The sequence below is a fragment of the Bos indicus genome, chromosome 8 (genome assembly GCF_029378745.1).
Source record: "Bos indicus isolate NIAB-ARS_2022 breed Sahiwal x Tharparkar chromosome 8, NIAB-ARS_B.indTharparkar_mat_pri_1.0, whole genome shotgun sequence".
Taxonomy (NCBI): domain Eukaryota; kingdom Metazoa; phylum Chordata; class Mammalia; order Artiodactyla; family Bovidae; genus Bos; species Bos indicus.
In genome coordinates this window covers 61,665,690-61,682,625 of record NC_091767.1, presented here as the reverse complement: position 1 = coordinate 61,682,625, position 16,936 = coordinate 61,665,690, and the positions used below count along the sequence as shown (strand labels likewise).

General features: G+C 43.4%; 1 protein-coding gene and 1 long non-coding RNA gene across 2 annotated transcripts in view; one reads left to right on the top strand and one right to left on the bottom strand.

Annotated features, from left to right (window-relative positions):
• FRMPD1 (FERM and PDZ domain containing 1) overlaps positions 1-16,936 on the bottom strand; it is a 108,989-nt gene that overhangs the window by 74,559 nt on the left and 17,494 nt on the right. The gene's annotated exons all lie outside the window — the stretch shown is intronic.
• Positions 3,969-16,936, top strand: part of LOC139184565 (uncharacterized) — a 37,689-nt gene continuing 24,721 nt past the window's right edge. The window contains exon 1 of the long non-coding RNA XR_011568102.1: positions 3,969-4,354. This is a non-coding gene — a long non-coding RNA (uncharacterized lncRNA). The remainder of the gene's footprint in view (positions 4,355-16,936) is intronic.

The window sequence follows — 16,936 nt, the reverse complement described above, 5'->3', positions numbered from 1 at the left end:
TATGTTTCCAAACTTCATATGGATTCAGAGTTGTTGTTGTTGTTGTTTTTTGCCCTCCAGATTGTAAACTCCTTGAGAGGAGCAGAAAGATGTCCTGTTTCTTCATAATCCTTGCAGGGTCCAGCAGAATGCCCCGAGCTCAATCAACATTTGCTGAATTAATAATGGCAGCTTACAGATGTCGGAAATGCTGTGGTGAGCTCAGAACACTAGAACAATAAGCAGCTTTAATTCTTTTTCAAAAACATTGAAAGATTTTTTGAATAATTCTATAGTGCCTTACAACTTTCTAAAGTTTCACACACATGATTTCATATAATCCCCAAATAACCCTTTCCCCCCACCGACTCCTGTATTGCCCCTCCCTCTTCCCCCTCCTTCTAACTACTAGTCTGCAGTTACATCTATAGTTATATCTCTATATCTGTAAGTCTGCTAGACTCACTAGAACAATAAGCAGTGTTATTTCCTGAAGTTCTAAGCCAAAAGGAAAAATTAATTGCAAATATTTTAGGGAAATGCATATTTACGTTTCTGGTCAATTATTTGAGATCATCTTGGTTCATTACAGTGATTATATAGCTCAGTGAGAGATAATGGGCTGCATTCATTTTCTAAAAGAAATTCAGATGAAGATGGTACTTTATCAGAAAAATGACAGTTCTGAGAAAGTGAGAAAGGTAGGGGGAGCAAGTCATCCAGAGTATTATGCCTGTGACATGCCGTCTGCCTAAAGAAAGATTCTACGGTACAGCACCTCCTACTTTACCTTCAGCCTAAATATTAATGATAATATTCATTAAGTCACATGTCTGATCATACTATTGATAGATATGGGGTTTTTTTCTTGGTACATATTAAAGTAAATATACAACTATTTAAAGAAAAATGGTTGTTCCTGAATCACCTGAAACCACCCTGGGTGCCACATGTACAAAAACAAACCTTTGGGAAACACAGGCTCAAGGCATCACCATGCCACCCAGATTTCACATCTGCCTAACAGGATTAGACATCTCTCAGGAAGGGCATAGCCTCTTATCTAGCTCAGTGCAGATGGCCTCTGCATGGCCCTCTGGGAGCGACAGGGTGGCAGCAGGAGCAGTCAGCACGTGGGGCTGTGCCTTTCCCTTGCTAGTGATCTAAGGGCCCAGCGACACCAGGAGACTGGAAACTGGTCACACAAGCCATCTACTTTATCAGGTGGACAGACAGTCCTGGAAAGAACATGGGAGAAAGCTGCCACTAGCAATAACACTGTCTCCAAGGCCTCATCTCACCATGGCTATGCTTGATGGGGGCCTATAGGCAGCCCCGAAGGTAGATGGCAAAATGGCACTGCTGAATTGGCTGTGGCTGCCAAGCCTGTCAGTCCAAGAGAGACAGAACACCTGCAATCAGCCATACCCTCAGGACACATAACCCAGGTCACGTACATTCCTTCTCTGAGTTTCAATTCTCCTGCCTGTAAAGAGGCAAGCATGGATGTACCTTGAAACCCTGTGCTCAGTGAAAGGAGCCAGTCGCCAGAGACATACGTGTTATACGATTCCATTCATATGAGAGTCCAGAAGGGGCAAATCTATAGTGATAGAAAGGAATTAGTGCTGGCTTAGGTCGAGGGGCTTGGGGAAAGACGAGTGTAGCAAAACAGACAAAACTGACGGCCCTGATGAAGCTTACTTTCTCATGGAAGCTCTCACTAGACAAGAAATGACAAACATAATAAAGGAAATGAATTAAGAATGTTAAAAACTGATAAGGGCTAGGGAGAGAAAAAAGAATTAGATTAGTTTATCAGTGCTATGGAGCCGGAAGTCAGGGATCAGGCCAAAGTTTTTCCCATTATGGGTTCTCCCATTCACATCTCCAGAAGGCCAGAGAGCTCTTAGCTTTCTTTCCAATTCTCATCAAAGCCTTTGGCTATGACATACCTGGACAGACATCATCTTGGCATCTGTTTCCCTTTCCTCCTCTCCAAGCCAAGGCGTACACACACACATTCACTCAGGAAATACTCACTGATCAGCAGTGTGCCAGGACACAGGCTGACGGGGACACTGAGACAAGCGAGCACAGTTCTCACCCTCATGGAGTTTGTAATTCACTGGGGGGAGTCGGAGCTATAAACACCCAATCGTAATTCACAGCAGAATGGTAGCAGTGATCTGCTGGAGACACACGAGCACGGTTTGCGAAGGTTTTGCACTGTCCTCTGCAGTTTTCAAAGCAGTCTCCAGGGCATGGAGAGCTCATGTGGTGGGCACATCTTCATTCCCTCCTTCTGTGCTTTGACAGTGCTGCTGGGCTCAAGGCTCTTCCCCAGTAACTTCTCATGTCAAGTGCACAGGCCTGGACGTGACCTGGGTTCCAGTCCCAGCTCTCACTCACTTCTGCATCTTTCAACAAATACCTTAACCTTCCTGAACCTGTATCAGTGAAGTGGGTTGACTTCACCTACCTCACAGTAAATGAGATAATCTAGTTATCTAATTATACTATATATTATAGGGACTCAGGGGAGGAGGGAATAGGGTATGTTTGTTTGATGGTTTCCTTATGAGATGAAAAAATGCAGGAACTAGTTAGCAGTAATGATAGCACAATACTGTGAGTATACTTAATGCCGCTGAATTGTGCATTTGAAAATGATATTTTAAAGGTAAATTCTATGCTCTGTGTATTTTGCCACACATACATTAAAGAATATGTGACCAACCATTTCAAATACAAGACAGCCAAAAGTCCATCTTGAAAAGGGGCCAAAGCCTTGATGGCTGGGGCCTTCATGATAACATATTTTCCCTGGGGCTACCTGCTGCTTCTCAGGTGCACAAAGTATCCAGGTGCTGGACCAGAAGCTAATTAGGGATTTTCTATCTCAGAGACCATAAGATCCTCCAGCTTTTAGTACCCCTTGACATTCAACATGAAGTTCTTTTTGTCTTCATAGACTTGTTGGTTATTACAAATGCTCCAAACCTGTTAAGAAAAATCCTCTTTACCACGATTTGGGTATAATTCAACAAAACTGTAGAATGTAGACTCAAAGGCTAGATTTCTTTTTTTATGATCAAATGAGTCATCAAATGTCATTACCTGCCAACTAATTTCAATAGCTTCTGGCATGTTTGATACCACAGGCACCAAAAGCAAAACCCACAGCAAGTACAGTGCTTGGGAAATTCAGACCGAGCACCGCAGAGTGGCTCAAATGAAGCAGCTGGCCACCCGGGTGGACTGGGATTTGCCTCCATGTGTTTGCATCCAGGGAAGGAAAGCAAGATTCCAAATCTACCACACTAAAAGAACAACAACAACCACAACTACAGCACAAGAAACCAAGAATGGCTCCCAAAGCTGGGTGCAAGGCATGCTTTTCAGAGCTCCTGCCTCAGGACCTGTGACATCAGGCTCTGTCCTGCCCAGAGAGACCTTGAGGTCTTCTCAAAAAGTCTCCACCCTTCCCATAGACTTGGCACTGGCCATGGGCTTGTAGGCTCCCAGTCCCTGCATTTCTCAAGTCTAGTCCTTGCAACTGTCTCAAGTGGAGGGATCTGGTCCAAAAAACCAATGCTTTCCATTCAATTCATACCAAGCACTCTCTTTTTACTGTGCCCTGTGCCGGGTGTGGTGGAGGAGATCAAGGTTAGCCAGACACAGCACCTGCCCTTTGAGAGTTTGTTGTGTTATCAAGAGGATTCAACACCTACATAATTAACTCCTAACCAACGTGAGGCAGAGTGTGGGGCCCATGAGAAAGGGATGTCTAAAATGCTCCAGGGAGTCTGTGAAAGGGCTCCTACCAACCAGTGTGGCAGCATGTGTCTTGCTCATCTCTGCATGGGGCTTAGGGACGGCTGGTGGCTATCAGACAGCCAAGAACACCAGGTGTCACCTGCCCATCAGGACCCTGTGCAAGGGTTCAAGCCAATGAGCCACTCTGGCCATCTTCATTAAGCCCTGATTAAGCATTCTGCCCAGAAACCTCCTCTCCATCCTGTAGAATTGCCCAGTTTATAGCCAACGATTCAGAGAATCAGGTCAGCTGTTCAGAGATGGCAGCCATTAGGAGCAGTGCCGACAACTGTGGACAGATGCCAGCTGGAGTCAGAAATCAGTGAAGACAGTAGGGCCTAGAAACACAGAAACTTAGCCCTAATTGAGCATTCTGCCTTCTGTCCCTGACTTCAGTTCAGAAAAGTGTCCAGTTGGGCTATTCCACTTTAAAAGGACAGAGAGACTCTCCTGGCTGGGAGTTTTGCTCAAGGAAAGAAGGAAAAGGCTGTGCAACACAGATGCTCAATGAGACAATATCTCCAAGGAAGAAAAACAAAACACCTGACAACAGAGAGTAAGTAAGTTACAGCACATCCTCTTTTTTGAATCCTTAAGAAATGATAACCAGAAGCTGTATAACATTTCAGGAAAAGCAACTGTTTTCATGTAAAGTGTAAACTCTGGGCTATAAAGCCACATCTGTGTTCTGGGTACAGCTGTAAAATTGATGTTGGGCAGTGGCAGGCAGGAGACACAAAACAGCAAGTTTGATCTGATGGATGATGGGTTTAGGCTGTAAATGTCTTCTGTTTTTATTTGTATTCCAATTATTGTGTGTGTACAATGATACCTCATTTTAGGATCAGACTGACAACTTCTGAGCAGAGAAACAAAGCTCTGGGGACTGGCAACGTGGCAAGAAAATGCAGCCAGCCTGAGTTTCAGCAGGGGCACACCTTATCTGCCCCTGTGCGATCTGTAGCAAGCCCCTTCTTCTAGGACCTCCATTTCCACCTCTAGACCTAGAAGGATTCTAAGGCCCCTGCCACCACTGATTCCATGATTCTCACCAGCAGAGAGCTCAGAGGTCTGAACTACTCCCACGTGACAGACACTAACCAGCCCACACTGCAGCACCTCTGTGGCACGGACATCATGGGCAGCATTAAACCCCCCACTACCTCAGCTTCCCAAGCACAGGACCCTGGCATCCATTTGAGTCTTTCCTCTGTCTCACTGCTCTCGATCTCCCAGGGAATGCAGCCCTACCAAATCTCTCCCATTTTTGCTCTTGCTGCTGAGCCTTTGCACTTGCCATTTCATTGCCCTCTTCCCACTCCTGGCTTGTCTGATTCATTTTTTTAAAAACAGCTTTATTGAGATGTAATTCACATACCATAAACTTCACCTACTTGAAGTATACAAGTCAGTAGTTTGGGTAAGTTTATGGAGTTGTGCAACCATCACCACAATGAATTTTACCACATTTTCATCATCCCAGAAAGGAATCCTATACCCACTAGCCATCACGCTCCCATTTTCCCCTCAACAATGCCTTCTCAGTCTCAGGAAACCACTGGTTTACCCTAGTTGATTTTTAGGTCTTGGTCTATATCCTAACTGCTAACTTTTTTCTGATCTCCAACTCTGGGTTGGGTGCATCCATATATCCCTAGTTTCCCTCTCTCAGAACTATGTGTTTATATACCCCCTGCTAGAGTATAAGCTCCATGTCAGCAGGACTGTGGTTGTCCAAGTCACTGTGTTTCTTCATTGCCTAACTGATAGTCAGTAAACATTGGTTGAATGACTAAAACCAATGGTGCGATTTAAAGGAGAAGGTGAAAGTCACTCAGTCCTGTCCAACTCTTTGAGACCCCACGGACTAATACTGGAGTGGGTAGTCGTTCCCTTCTCCAGGGGATCTTCCCAACCCAGTGATCAAACCCAGGTCTGCAGGCAGATTCTTTACCAGCTGAGCCACCAGGGAAGCCTAGAGCTAACGAGTCAAAGCCAAACCCTATGAAGATAGCCCTACTAAAAAAAAAACTCAACAATGAACAGGGTCTTCTCAATACTACATATAGTTGAAGTAACAACACATTAAAAAATTTATGATATTCAGGTTTCCTACCACTTATTCCCACTAGAGCCACCATTGGAATAAGCCAGATCCTTGTAAAATGAATTTTATTCAGGTGTGTTAACAAAATAAGGCCATGAGTGAGAGGGAAAACTGCCTTGGAGGCTGAGTAAGAAGCAGCAGAAGGGACTTCCCTGGCTGTCCAGTGGCTAAAACGTCACCTTCCCGTGCAGGGGGTGCAGGTTCGACCGCTGGTTGGGGAACTAAGATCCTACATGCTTCACACCAAAAAACCAAAACATAACACAGAAACAATATGGTAACAAATTCAATAAAGACTTTAAAAAATAGTCATATCAAAAAAAAAATCTTAAAAAGAAAAGAAAGATTCATGTTTTAGGAATTCAATATTTATAGAGTCTATGTGACCTGGCATTATCAGGTCATTATTGAGTAAAATGAATACAAATACATTTTGCTTAAAAGAAAATGTCAGGAGAGAAAACAAAGAAGGAAGGAGTTCTGAAAGTTGTCTATAAAGCCATTCTGTTAAGCAATTTCTATTTTCTTGCAGATTCCTCATTATAAAATTAGAGCTGTGTTTCCTTGGACAATAACCTAGGCCATGGGAGCTTATTTCAAAATCCAATGACTCTCATAAGAAAAACCAATTACTTCCTAAATGAACATTGAGATGATTTTTCCAATATATCAACATACTGCTGCAAAACAGTTACAGAATAAAAACAGAAGTCTCACCTACTCCCTCTCACACACTTCAATCTACATCGTACACTAACAGCAGATTAGACTTACTAAAAGCACAGCTCTAGTCATGCCTAGCCCTCATTCAAAACCCTTCAATGGCTCCCATTGCCTTAAGGATAAAGAACAAACTGTGTTTGAAGATCCTCCTCCTTTAGGAACTGACCTACTTGTGTAGCCTCATTTCCTGCTAATCACATTCAAATAGGGCTTCCCTGGTGATTCAGACAGTACAGAATCTTCCTGCAATGCGGGAGACTTGGGTTTGATCCCTGGGTTGGGAAGATCCCCTGGAGAAGGAAATGGCAACCCACTCCAGTATTCTTGACTAGAGAATTCCATGGACAGAGGAGCCTGGTGGCCATAGAGTCACAAAGAGTTGGACACAACTGAGCAACTAACACTAACTAACCTTCAAATAACCCCTGATTCAGACAAATGCACTGAGAGCCCCTGCCATGCCGTTATCTTTTTTCCACCTCTGCCTAGAACGTTCTTTTGTTGTTGTTTAGTCACTAATTCAGTCCGACTCTTCAGCAACACCATGGATTGTAGCCCCATCAGTCTCCTCTGTCCATGAGGTTTCCCAGGTAAGAATACTGGAATGGGTTGCCATTTCCTTCTCCAGGGGATCTTCCTGACCTAGGAATCAAACCTGTGTCTCCTGCAGTGGTAAGTGGGTTCTTTACCATTGAGCCACCAGCAAAGCCCCAGAATGTTCTTTATGCATCTCCAAACTCTCCATGACAAAAGCCTGCTTCCTTTTAAGACTCATTCAAATGCTCCCTCCTCCATGAAGTATTCCATGATGTCTTCTTCTGTAACACATCGTCTCTATCACCTCTAGGCCTCTATAATCCTTTCACTGGAGATGATTCTCATGTGTTTATCAATGGCTGGCTTAAGATGTAAGAGACTCAGGTTCAATCCCTGGGTAGGGAAGATCCATTAGAGGATGGCATAGCAACCCACTCCATTATTCTTGCCTGGAGAATCGCATGGACAGAGGAGCCGGGTGGGCTACAGTCAGAGGGTTGCAAAGAGTCGTGTCTGACTGATATGACTTAGCACACATGCACAGCTTATATTACAGTCATTTCTGAACTTAGTCGCTACTTCCTGATAAACTATAAACTCAAATACATTTTCCCCTCACACTTAACATATGCCATGCAAATAGAAGATACTAAAATATTTGTTGAATGAACAAATTTAAAAATATGAAACAAAACAGCACAATACAGTCAGTGGTAGTCTAATTTATCTCTGTCCTTAGAAAGGTAGCAAGTCTTAAAATTTTTAAAAATATACCTCACTGGTTGGAATATTTTGCTGTCTACAAAACTGTTTTCATTGATATCCTCTCTTTACTGTCATTATTTGCCCACAAATATTTCACTCATTGCTAGATTGTGTGTGTGCTTTGTGATGATGGGAGGAAGAGTGAAGAAAGGGAATTATTATTAAAAACTAGCAACAGAGAAGCTCCTTCTTCAGTGAACAAAGTCAAAATCAACAAAAAAGCCAAAGTGTCACTACACTGGCTGTCAAACATGGGAGGGGTGGTAGGAGTGGAATATAGTTTAAGACCTGCCAGGCAGTGGTTATCTTACTTTACTGAGTACAGGCACAAACAAAACTTGTGTGCACCAGAACCCACAGACCCCACAGAGACTGACACAGAACTGTGTTTGAGTGTCTCCTGCAGAGGTATGGGTCAGCAGTGGACTGCTGCAGGGGCAGGGCATCTGGGTGCAGTAGACCTGGGTATGGCATAGGCCCTCTTGGAGGAGGTCACCATTAACACCACCATACAGCTACCAGGGCTTACACAGAACTGGGGAAACAGACTCTTGGAGGGCACAAACAAAACCTTGTGTGCACCAGGACCCAGGAGAAAGGAGTAGTGACCTCACAAGAGACTGACCCAGACTTGCCCATGAGTGTCCAGAAGTCTTAGGTGGAGGTGTGGGTTGGCAGTGGCCTGCTGCACAGTTGGGGGCACTGAGTGTAGCAGTGCATGCATGGGACCTTTTGAAGAATGAAACCATTATCTTCATTGCCTCCACCATAGTCTGGCCTCAGGTCAAACAACAGGGAGGGAACACAGCCCTGCCCATTAACAGAAAACTGGATTAAAGATTTATTGAGCATGGCCCCCACCCATTAGAACAAGACCCAGTTTCCCCCTCAGTCAGTCTCTCCCATCAGGAAGCTTCCATAAGCCTCTTATCCTTCTCCATCAGAGGGCAGACAGAATGAAAACCACAGTCACAGAAAACTAACCAACCTGATCACATGGACCACAGCCTTGTCTAACTCAATGAAACCTAGAGCCATGCCGTGTAGGGCCACCCAAGACGGACAGGCCATGGTGGAGAGTTCTGACAAAACATCGTGCACTGGAGAAGGGAATGGCAAACCATTTCAGTATTCTTGCCTTGAGAACCCCATGAACAGTATGAAAAGGCAAAAAGATAGGACACTGAAAGATGAACTCCCCAGGTCGGTAGGTGCCCAATATGCTACTGGAGATCAGTGGAGAAATAACTCCAGAAAGAATGAAGAGAGGGAGTCAAAGCAAAAACAACACTCAGTTGTGGATGTGACTGGTGATGGAAGTAAAGTCCGATGCTGTAAAGAGCAATAATGCATAGGAATCTGGAATGTTAGGTCTATGAATCAAGGCCAATTGGACGTGGTCAAACAGGAGATGGCAAGAGTGAACATTGACCTTCCAGGAATCAGCGAATTAAAATGCACTGGAGTGGGTGAATTTAACTCAAATGACCATTATATCTACTACTGTGGCCAAGAAAGTCTTAGAAGAAATGGAGTAGCCATTATAGTCACAAAAGAGTCTGAAATGCAGTACTTGGATGCAATCTCAAAAATGACAGAATGATCTTCGTCTGTTTCCAAGGCAAATCATTCAGTATCACAGTAATCCAAGTCCATGCCCCGACCAGTAATGCTGAAGAAGCTGAAGTTGAATGGTTCTATGAAGATCTACAAGACCTTCTAGAACTAACACCCAAAAAAGATGACCTTTTCATTATAGGGGACTGGAATGCAAAAGTAGGAAGTCAAGAGATACCTGGAGTAACAGGCAAATTTGCCCTTTGAGTACAAAACAAAGCAGAGCAAAGGCTAACAGAGTTTTGCCAAGAGAACACACTGGTGATAGCAAACACCCTCTTCCAACAACACAAAAGAAGACTCTACACATGGACATCACCAGATGGTAAATACCGAAATCAGATTGATTATATTCTTTGCAGCCAAAGATGAAGAAGCTCTATACAGTCAGCAAAAACAAGACCGGGAGCCGACTGTGGCTCAGATCATGAACTCCTTATTGCCAAATTCAGACTTAAACTGAAGAAAGTAGGGAAAACCACTAGACCGTTCAGGTATGACCTAAATCAAATCCTTTACCATTATACAGTGGAAGTGAGAAATAGATTTAAGGGACTAGATCTGATAGACAGAGTGCCTGGACGTCTATGGACAGAGGTTCATGACATTGTACAGGAGGCAGTGATCAAGATCATCCCCAAGGAAAAGAATGGCAAAATGGCTGTCTGGGGAGGCCTTACAAATAGCTGTGAAAAGAAGAGATGTGAAAGGCAGAGGAGAAAAGGAAAGATATACCCATTTGAATGCAGAGTTCCAAAGAATAACAAAGAGAGATAAGAAAGTCTTTTTCAGTGATTAATGCAAAGAAATACAGGAAGACAATAGAATGGGAAAGAGTAGAGATCTGTTCAAGAAAATCAGAGATACCAAGGGAACATTTCATGCAAAGATGAGCACAAGAAAGGACAGAAATGGTATGGACCTAACAGAAGCAGAAGATATTAAGAAGAGGTGGCAAGAAAACACAGAAGAACTATACAAAAAAGATCTTCATGTCCCAGATAACCATGATGGTGTGATCACTCACCTAGAGCCAGACATCCTGGCATGCAAATTCAAGTGGGCCTTAGGAAGCATCAGCATGAACAAAGCTAGTGGAGGTGATGGAATTCCAGTTGAGCTATTTCAAATCCTAAAAGATGATGCTGTGAAAGTGCTGCACTCAATATGTCAGCAAATTTGGAAAACTCGGCAGTGGCCACAGGACTGGAAAAGGTCAATTTTCATTCCAATCCCAAAGAAAGGCAATGCCAAAGAATGCTCAAACTACCACACAATTGCACTCATCTCATGCACTACCAAAGTAATGCTCAAAATTCTCCAAGCCAGGCTTCAAAAGTATGTGAACCATGAACTTGCAGATGTTCGAGCTGGATTTAGAAGAGGCAGGGGAACCAGAGATCAGATTGCCAATATCTGTTGGATCATCAAAAAAGCAAGAGAGTTCCAGAAAAAACATCTACTTCTGCTTTGTTGACGACACCAAAGCTTTTGACTGTGTGGATCACAACAAACTGTGGAAAATTCTTCAAGAGATGGGAATACCTGACCACCTGACCTGCCTCTTGAGAAATCTGTATGCAGGTCAAGAAGCTACAGTTAGAACTGCACATAGAACAACAGACTGGTTCTGAATTTGAAAGGAGTACATCAAGCCTGTATATTGTCACCCTGCTTATTTAACCTATATGCAGAGTACATCATGAGAAATGCTGGGCTGGATGAAGCATAAGCTGGAATCAAGATTGCAGGGAGAAATATCGATAACCTCAGATATGCAGATGACACCACCCTTATGGCAGAAAGTGAAGAGGAACTAAAGAGCCTCTTGATGAAAGTGAAACAGGAGAGTGAAAAAGTTGGCTTAAAACTCAACATTCAGAAACTAAGATCATAGCATCTGGTTCTATCACTTCATGGCAAATAGATGGGGAAACAGTGGAATCAGTGACAGACTTTATTTTGGGGGGCTCCAAAAGCACTGCAGATGGTGACTGCAGCCATGAAATTAAGAGGCTTGCTCCTTGGAAGAAAAGTTATGACCAACCTAGATAGTATATTAAAAAGCAGAGACATTACTTTGCCAACAAAGATCCATCTAATCAAAGCTATGGTTTTTCCAGTAGTCATGTATAGATGTGAGAGTTGGACTACAAAGAAAGCTGAGCACTAAAGAATTGATGCCTTCGAACTGTGGTGTTGGAGAAGACTCTTGAGAGTCCCTTGGACTCCAAGGAGATCCAACCAGTCCATCCTAAAGGAAATCAGTCCTGAATATTCATTGGAAGGACTGATGCTGAAGCTGAAAACTCCAATACTTTGGCCACCTGATGTGAAGAACTGACTCATTGAAAAAGACCCTGATGCTGGGAAAGATTGAAGGCAGGAGGAGAAGGGGACAACAGAGGATGAGATGGTTGGATGGTATCACTAACTCAACGGACATGAGTTTGAGTAAGCTCCAAACACTGGTGATGGACAGGGAAATCTGACGTGCTGCAGTCCATGGGGTCACAAAGAGTCAGACAGGACTGCATGAACTGAGTATGTGATCACCTGGAGGGCTCATTAAAAGACAAATGGGCCCCACCCTCAGAGTTTCTGTGTCTGTAGTCTGGGGTGGGGCTGAGATTTTCCATTTCTAACAAGCTCCTGGTAACACTGATAGGGACCACATTCTAAGGATCATCCATGCAGTCTGGAAAATGAATCCAGGGATTTATCAGAGGAGGATTTGCTGTGGTACAGGGCACAGGCATTCCTAAAGCTAGAAAATTCATCTTTAATTAGGTTAAAACACACAGAAAAATTAAGTTGGAATGTGATTTTCTTTTTTTCCTTATCATGTGTAGTTCAGAAGCTAAATTCTACAAGGTAGACCAGAGAGTTTTGGAGAAGCGAGTCAGAAGCCCTGGGTTCAAGTCCTGACTCTGTCGCTAGTTAGCTGTATAACTAAAGACCACTCATTACCATCTCAGGACGTCACTGCACCAAGTGCAACAGATAGTCATCCTCTAAATCTCCAGTGTCAGGTCTTACATTCTATGATCTCACAATCTTGAAAACCTGTTGGCAATTTAGTCCCAAAAGTATTTAATGATTATCCCATCTATATATAAAAAGATTAAGTGTTAGTCACTCAATCGTTTCTGACTCTTGGTGACCCCATGGACTGTAGCCCACCAGGCTCCTCTGTCCATGGAATTCTCCAGGCAAGAATACTGGAATGGGTTGTCCTTCCCTTCTCCAGGTGATCTTCCTGACCCAGGGATCAAACCCAGTTCTCCCACATTGCAGGCAGATTCTTTACCGTCTGAGCCATGTCTGCCCTTCGTATAAAATGATTAAAGACACTGCAGTTTCAAAACACAAAACATGTGAAATAATTACCAAATTTCAGAATGTATAACAAATAAATCGCAATTATGAGAACTGAAAGAACTTTTACTTAAACGGGTTTTGTGTATAATATTAAGTGCTCAAGAACAAATATGCCATAAAAATGGATTAAAAATATACAACAAAGATACTACAATTAAAAAAAAAACACACACCACCATTCCCTTTCTGAGAAAAGTCTCAGAAAACAGAGAAAACAGAACAGGTTATAGAATAAGAAAACATCAACTCACCAGTCCAGCAGAGTGAAAGAGAGTCCTCCAAGGAAAGAAATCTGCCCCTCTTCCCAATGCTGGCACCTCCCTCCCATCCCAGGACACTGCACCTGGGCCTCCCAGCACACAGCTATTTTTAAAGATAAAAGGCCACATTCCAAAGATTGTGGCCACAAGAATGTGACTATCAAATAACCTTCCCGGAGTTCGTCAATGAGCCCGAGAAAAACTGATTGCCAGGCCATGTGGGCAAAGCTGGATGGTCTTTGTGGCTTGGGTCCCACATATCTGCTGATACTGGGCAGCTGCAGCTATGTCCTTAACATGAGTCTGGCCTCTCTCCTTTCAGCTCAGCAAGCCCAGAAGCCCTCCAGATGCCATTCTCAAGACCTCAGCCACTTGAGCTGGCTGAGAGAGGAAATCCTAGAGGTTCTTGAATAGCACACTGGCCTCCTCTGTGCCAAGGGCAACACAGAAGGTGATGTCTGAGGTCTCATGAGGCATCCATCTGACGGTTGGAGAATTTATTCTGTGCCTGGTCTCTCACTGTTTCTGCCCAGCCATCTTCCGTTCAAGTTAATAGCAACAGCAATAAGTCGATAAGCCTCACAGCATCCCAGGGAGGGAGGTCACCCTCAAGCACATTATCCCCCCTTAACAGATGGGGAAATGACGCCATGGGAAGATTAAATAACTTGCCCAGCCTCAACAGCCTGCCACAGGTGGAGCACGAGATGATACCAGCCCCCATGCCAGCTCATGAACAGAGATGCTCTGGATGAAGACCTTTGAAGTTCTAGGGTCCCAGGCAGTGTGAATGATCTGCACAACAGAGGTCAAGAAAGAAATAAGCACAGAGGTAACCTTTTTAAAACCACTCCAACTGTCTCTTTGTGTGTCTTCCTAGAAGGCCGTGAGAAAGGAATGATTTTTAATATATATATATTAGCTGAAAAATGGTGTGAGTGCAATGAGAGGACAGAATAGGTCTGTAGGCAGCGAGGGGCCTCAGTGATTAGGATCAAAGGAGGGCTCAGGACAAGCAGGGTTCTATCAATGATCTCTGTCTTCTGTACCCTGCAGGACCCTGCACAAACTGGTGAACTCTGGCCTGAAATTACACCCATTTCATTCCATTATACAACAAATACTTGCACATCTAACATGAACAAGTCACAGAGAGAGATAGAAAGATGAAATGGACTCTCCCTGCAGTTAGGAATCTTGAAATATCATCAAGAGTTGCACAAATCACTAAAATACAAAGTAAAAATTAGTAAGGACCACAACAGAGGCTGGTAGAAAGCCTGGGTTTGACGGTGGGAGATGACACACAGCTGTGGAAACAGTAGGCTGATAGTAGGGCAGGTTCAGTGGAGGAGGTGACCAGACTGTGAAAGACAGGAGGGCACTGGGGACAGTGGCTGGAGAAGAAGGGAGATGCTAGGCACAGGGCTATCCTGAAGACCAGCTCAGCAAGAGGGATGTGAAGTTCAAATGGTATGTGAAGTAGGGTGGAGGGCTTTAGGGTACATAGGCAGGTATAAGCCATCTCATCAAAGGCCTTCAGTGTGGGATTAAGGAGGTTAAATTTCACTGCTAGCCATAGTACACAGCACTGTACCTTGTTCACGGTAGGCACTCAATAAACGTTGGTGAAACAAAAAGCAGTGAAGGCAACTTAATCCACGGAAGACGCAGGAGGATTGTGAATAAAGACACCAAAAACAAACAAACAAACAAAAGCTTCTATTTTTTTTTAATCAACTGATATCTAGTTAGGACAACTCCTAATAAGTGCTTAGGAGTTTGTCTAGTACTGGACATTTTAACTATTTAAAATATATGCTTGGGACTTTCCCAGCAGGGCTTCCACTGCAGGGGGCATGGGTTCGATTCCTGGTCAGGGAATTAAGATCCTGCATGCATGTAGCATGGCCAAAATAAATAAATAAACAAAAATATGCTATATATTCTGCCCCAAATGGAGACCGTAGTACCTACCATCAGCTTCTCACTCAAGAACACCACAAAAATTAATGATGAGGTAATGTCTGTGAAATGCTCAAAGCTCTTTGGAGATGTGTGGCAAAAGGCATCACTCCAATTAATATTTAAAGAGACTCTACCCAGCTCTGATCTCCTTTTCTGCAGACTAATGTTACGTCCACAGGATACAGTGATGCCAGACTGGCCTTTAAATAAACCTTCCTTACAAACAGCACCCAGCACAGGTACCTCCTCCTGAGTCCCTGACCCATGGCTGATGGCACCCATGATCACAGTAAGGCAAAGGTGGTTCCCAACTTGGTTATTGGGAATATCCAGAGTTACCCAAAGATAAGGGGGCAAAATACATGCAAAAGGCAGCTTTTCTTGGGACCCCCTCTTTTAAGCATGAGAGAAAGTCTAGTGGAGACTTTAAGGGGATCATTTTAAGCAAAATCCACATCCTAAGCCAGTTAACATTTTTAGATCTCATGCAGTGTCCAGAAAGGAAGAAATAAGAATAGCTGCCTGGGCTCAATTACAAATGGAGTGGAAACAATTTAAAAAGTTCAAGGGGAAAAAAAAAATCAATCTATTTCCTTCCCCCAAAGCTCTCACTTCTATAAATACACTCTCACAAATGGACCTAAGACCACTCTCCCTTATGAAAACACTACCTGTCAGGAATTTGCAAGATAAACGATGTGCCCAGCTTGCTTTCAACCCACTGAAGTTCGAACAATGCTCTCCAAAAGCTTCTCTCTTCTTCTTAAATAACAGTCATTTTCCCCGCTTCTGATAAGTAAAGTGATACCTGTGTCTGGTAGAAAATTTTAAACTTTTTCTTATTTGGAAAGAATAAAAATTATCCACTGTCATCTGTGCTGTGCTTAGTCGCTTAGTTTTGTCTGACTCTGCAACCCCATGGACTTTAGCCTACCAGGCTCCTCTGTCCATGGGATTCTCCAGGCAAGAATACTGGACTGGATTGCCAAAACCTACTCCAGGGGCTCTTCCCAACCCAGGCATTGAATCCAGGTCTCCCGTTTTGTCAGCACGTTCTTTACCATCTGAGTCATCATGGAAGCCCAAGAATACTGGAGTTAGTAGCCTATCCTTTCTCTAGGGGAACTTCCCAATCCAGGAATCAAACCAGGCTCTCCTGCATTGCAGGCAGATTCTTTACCAGCTGAGCTACCAAGGAAGCCCCCACTGTAATCTACAAGTTGCGAATTATCCTTCCAGCCTTTTTGTGTGAAAATGTACATTTTCGACATAATTGGGAACTTACTGTACCTACTGGTTTGTACTCTGATTTTCCGCTTAGAACAATATTCTATATACATGTGTATGTCTATTATTCTACAGTATTATTTTTTATGCCTTATAGGGAGGAGTGCCACTTATAAAGCTAATCCTCTAGTGCTGGACATTTGGTTTATCTTGTCAATGTCTGTATTACAAATAATGTTGAGATAAATATCTTTGCATGATATGTCTCCAGTTATTCTCTTAGGATAAATTCCCAGAAGCGGCACAGCTGGGTGAAACCCTGGATAAGTTTATACGGCTTTAGATGCAGGCAGAAGGCCTCCAGAAAGGTTATCCCAGGCTCTCTTCCCGGCAGTACCAGAGCTACTTCCTCCAGTTGCTCACTGATCCTTAATTTAGTAGATTTATAAAGGGGGTGTTGCTGCTTTTCTCTGTAGTCCTTTGAATACTCTGGAGGCAGACTTTTCTCCAAATGTTTTATGTCTACAGTATTTTTGCAGAGAATTTTTTTTAA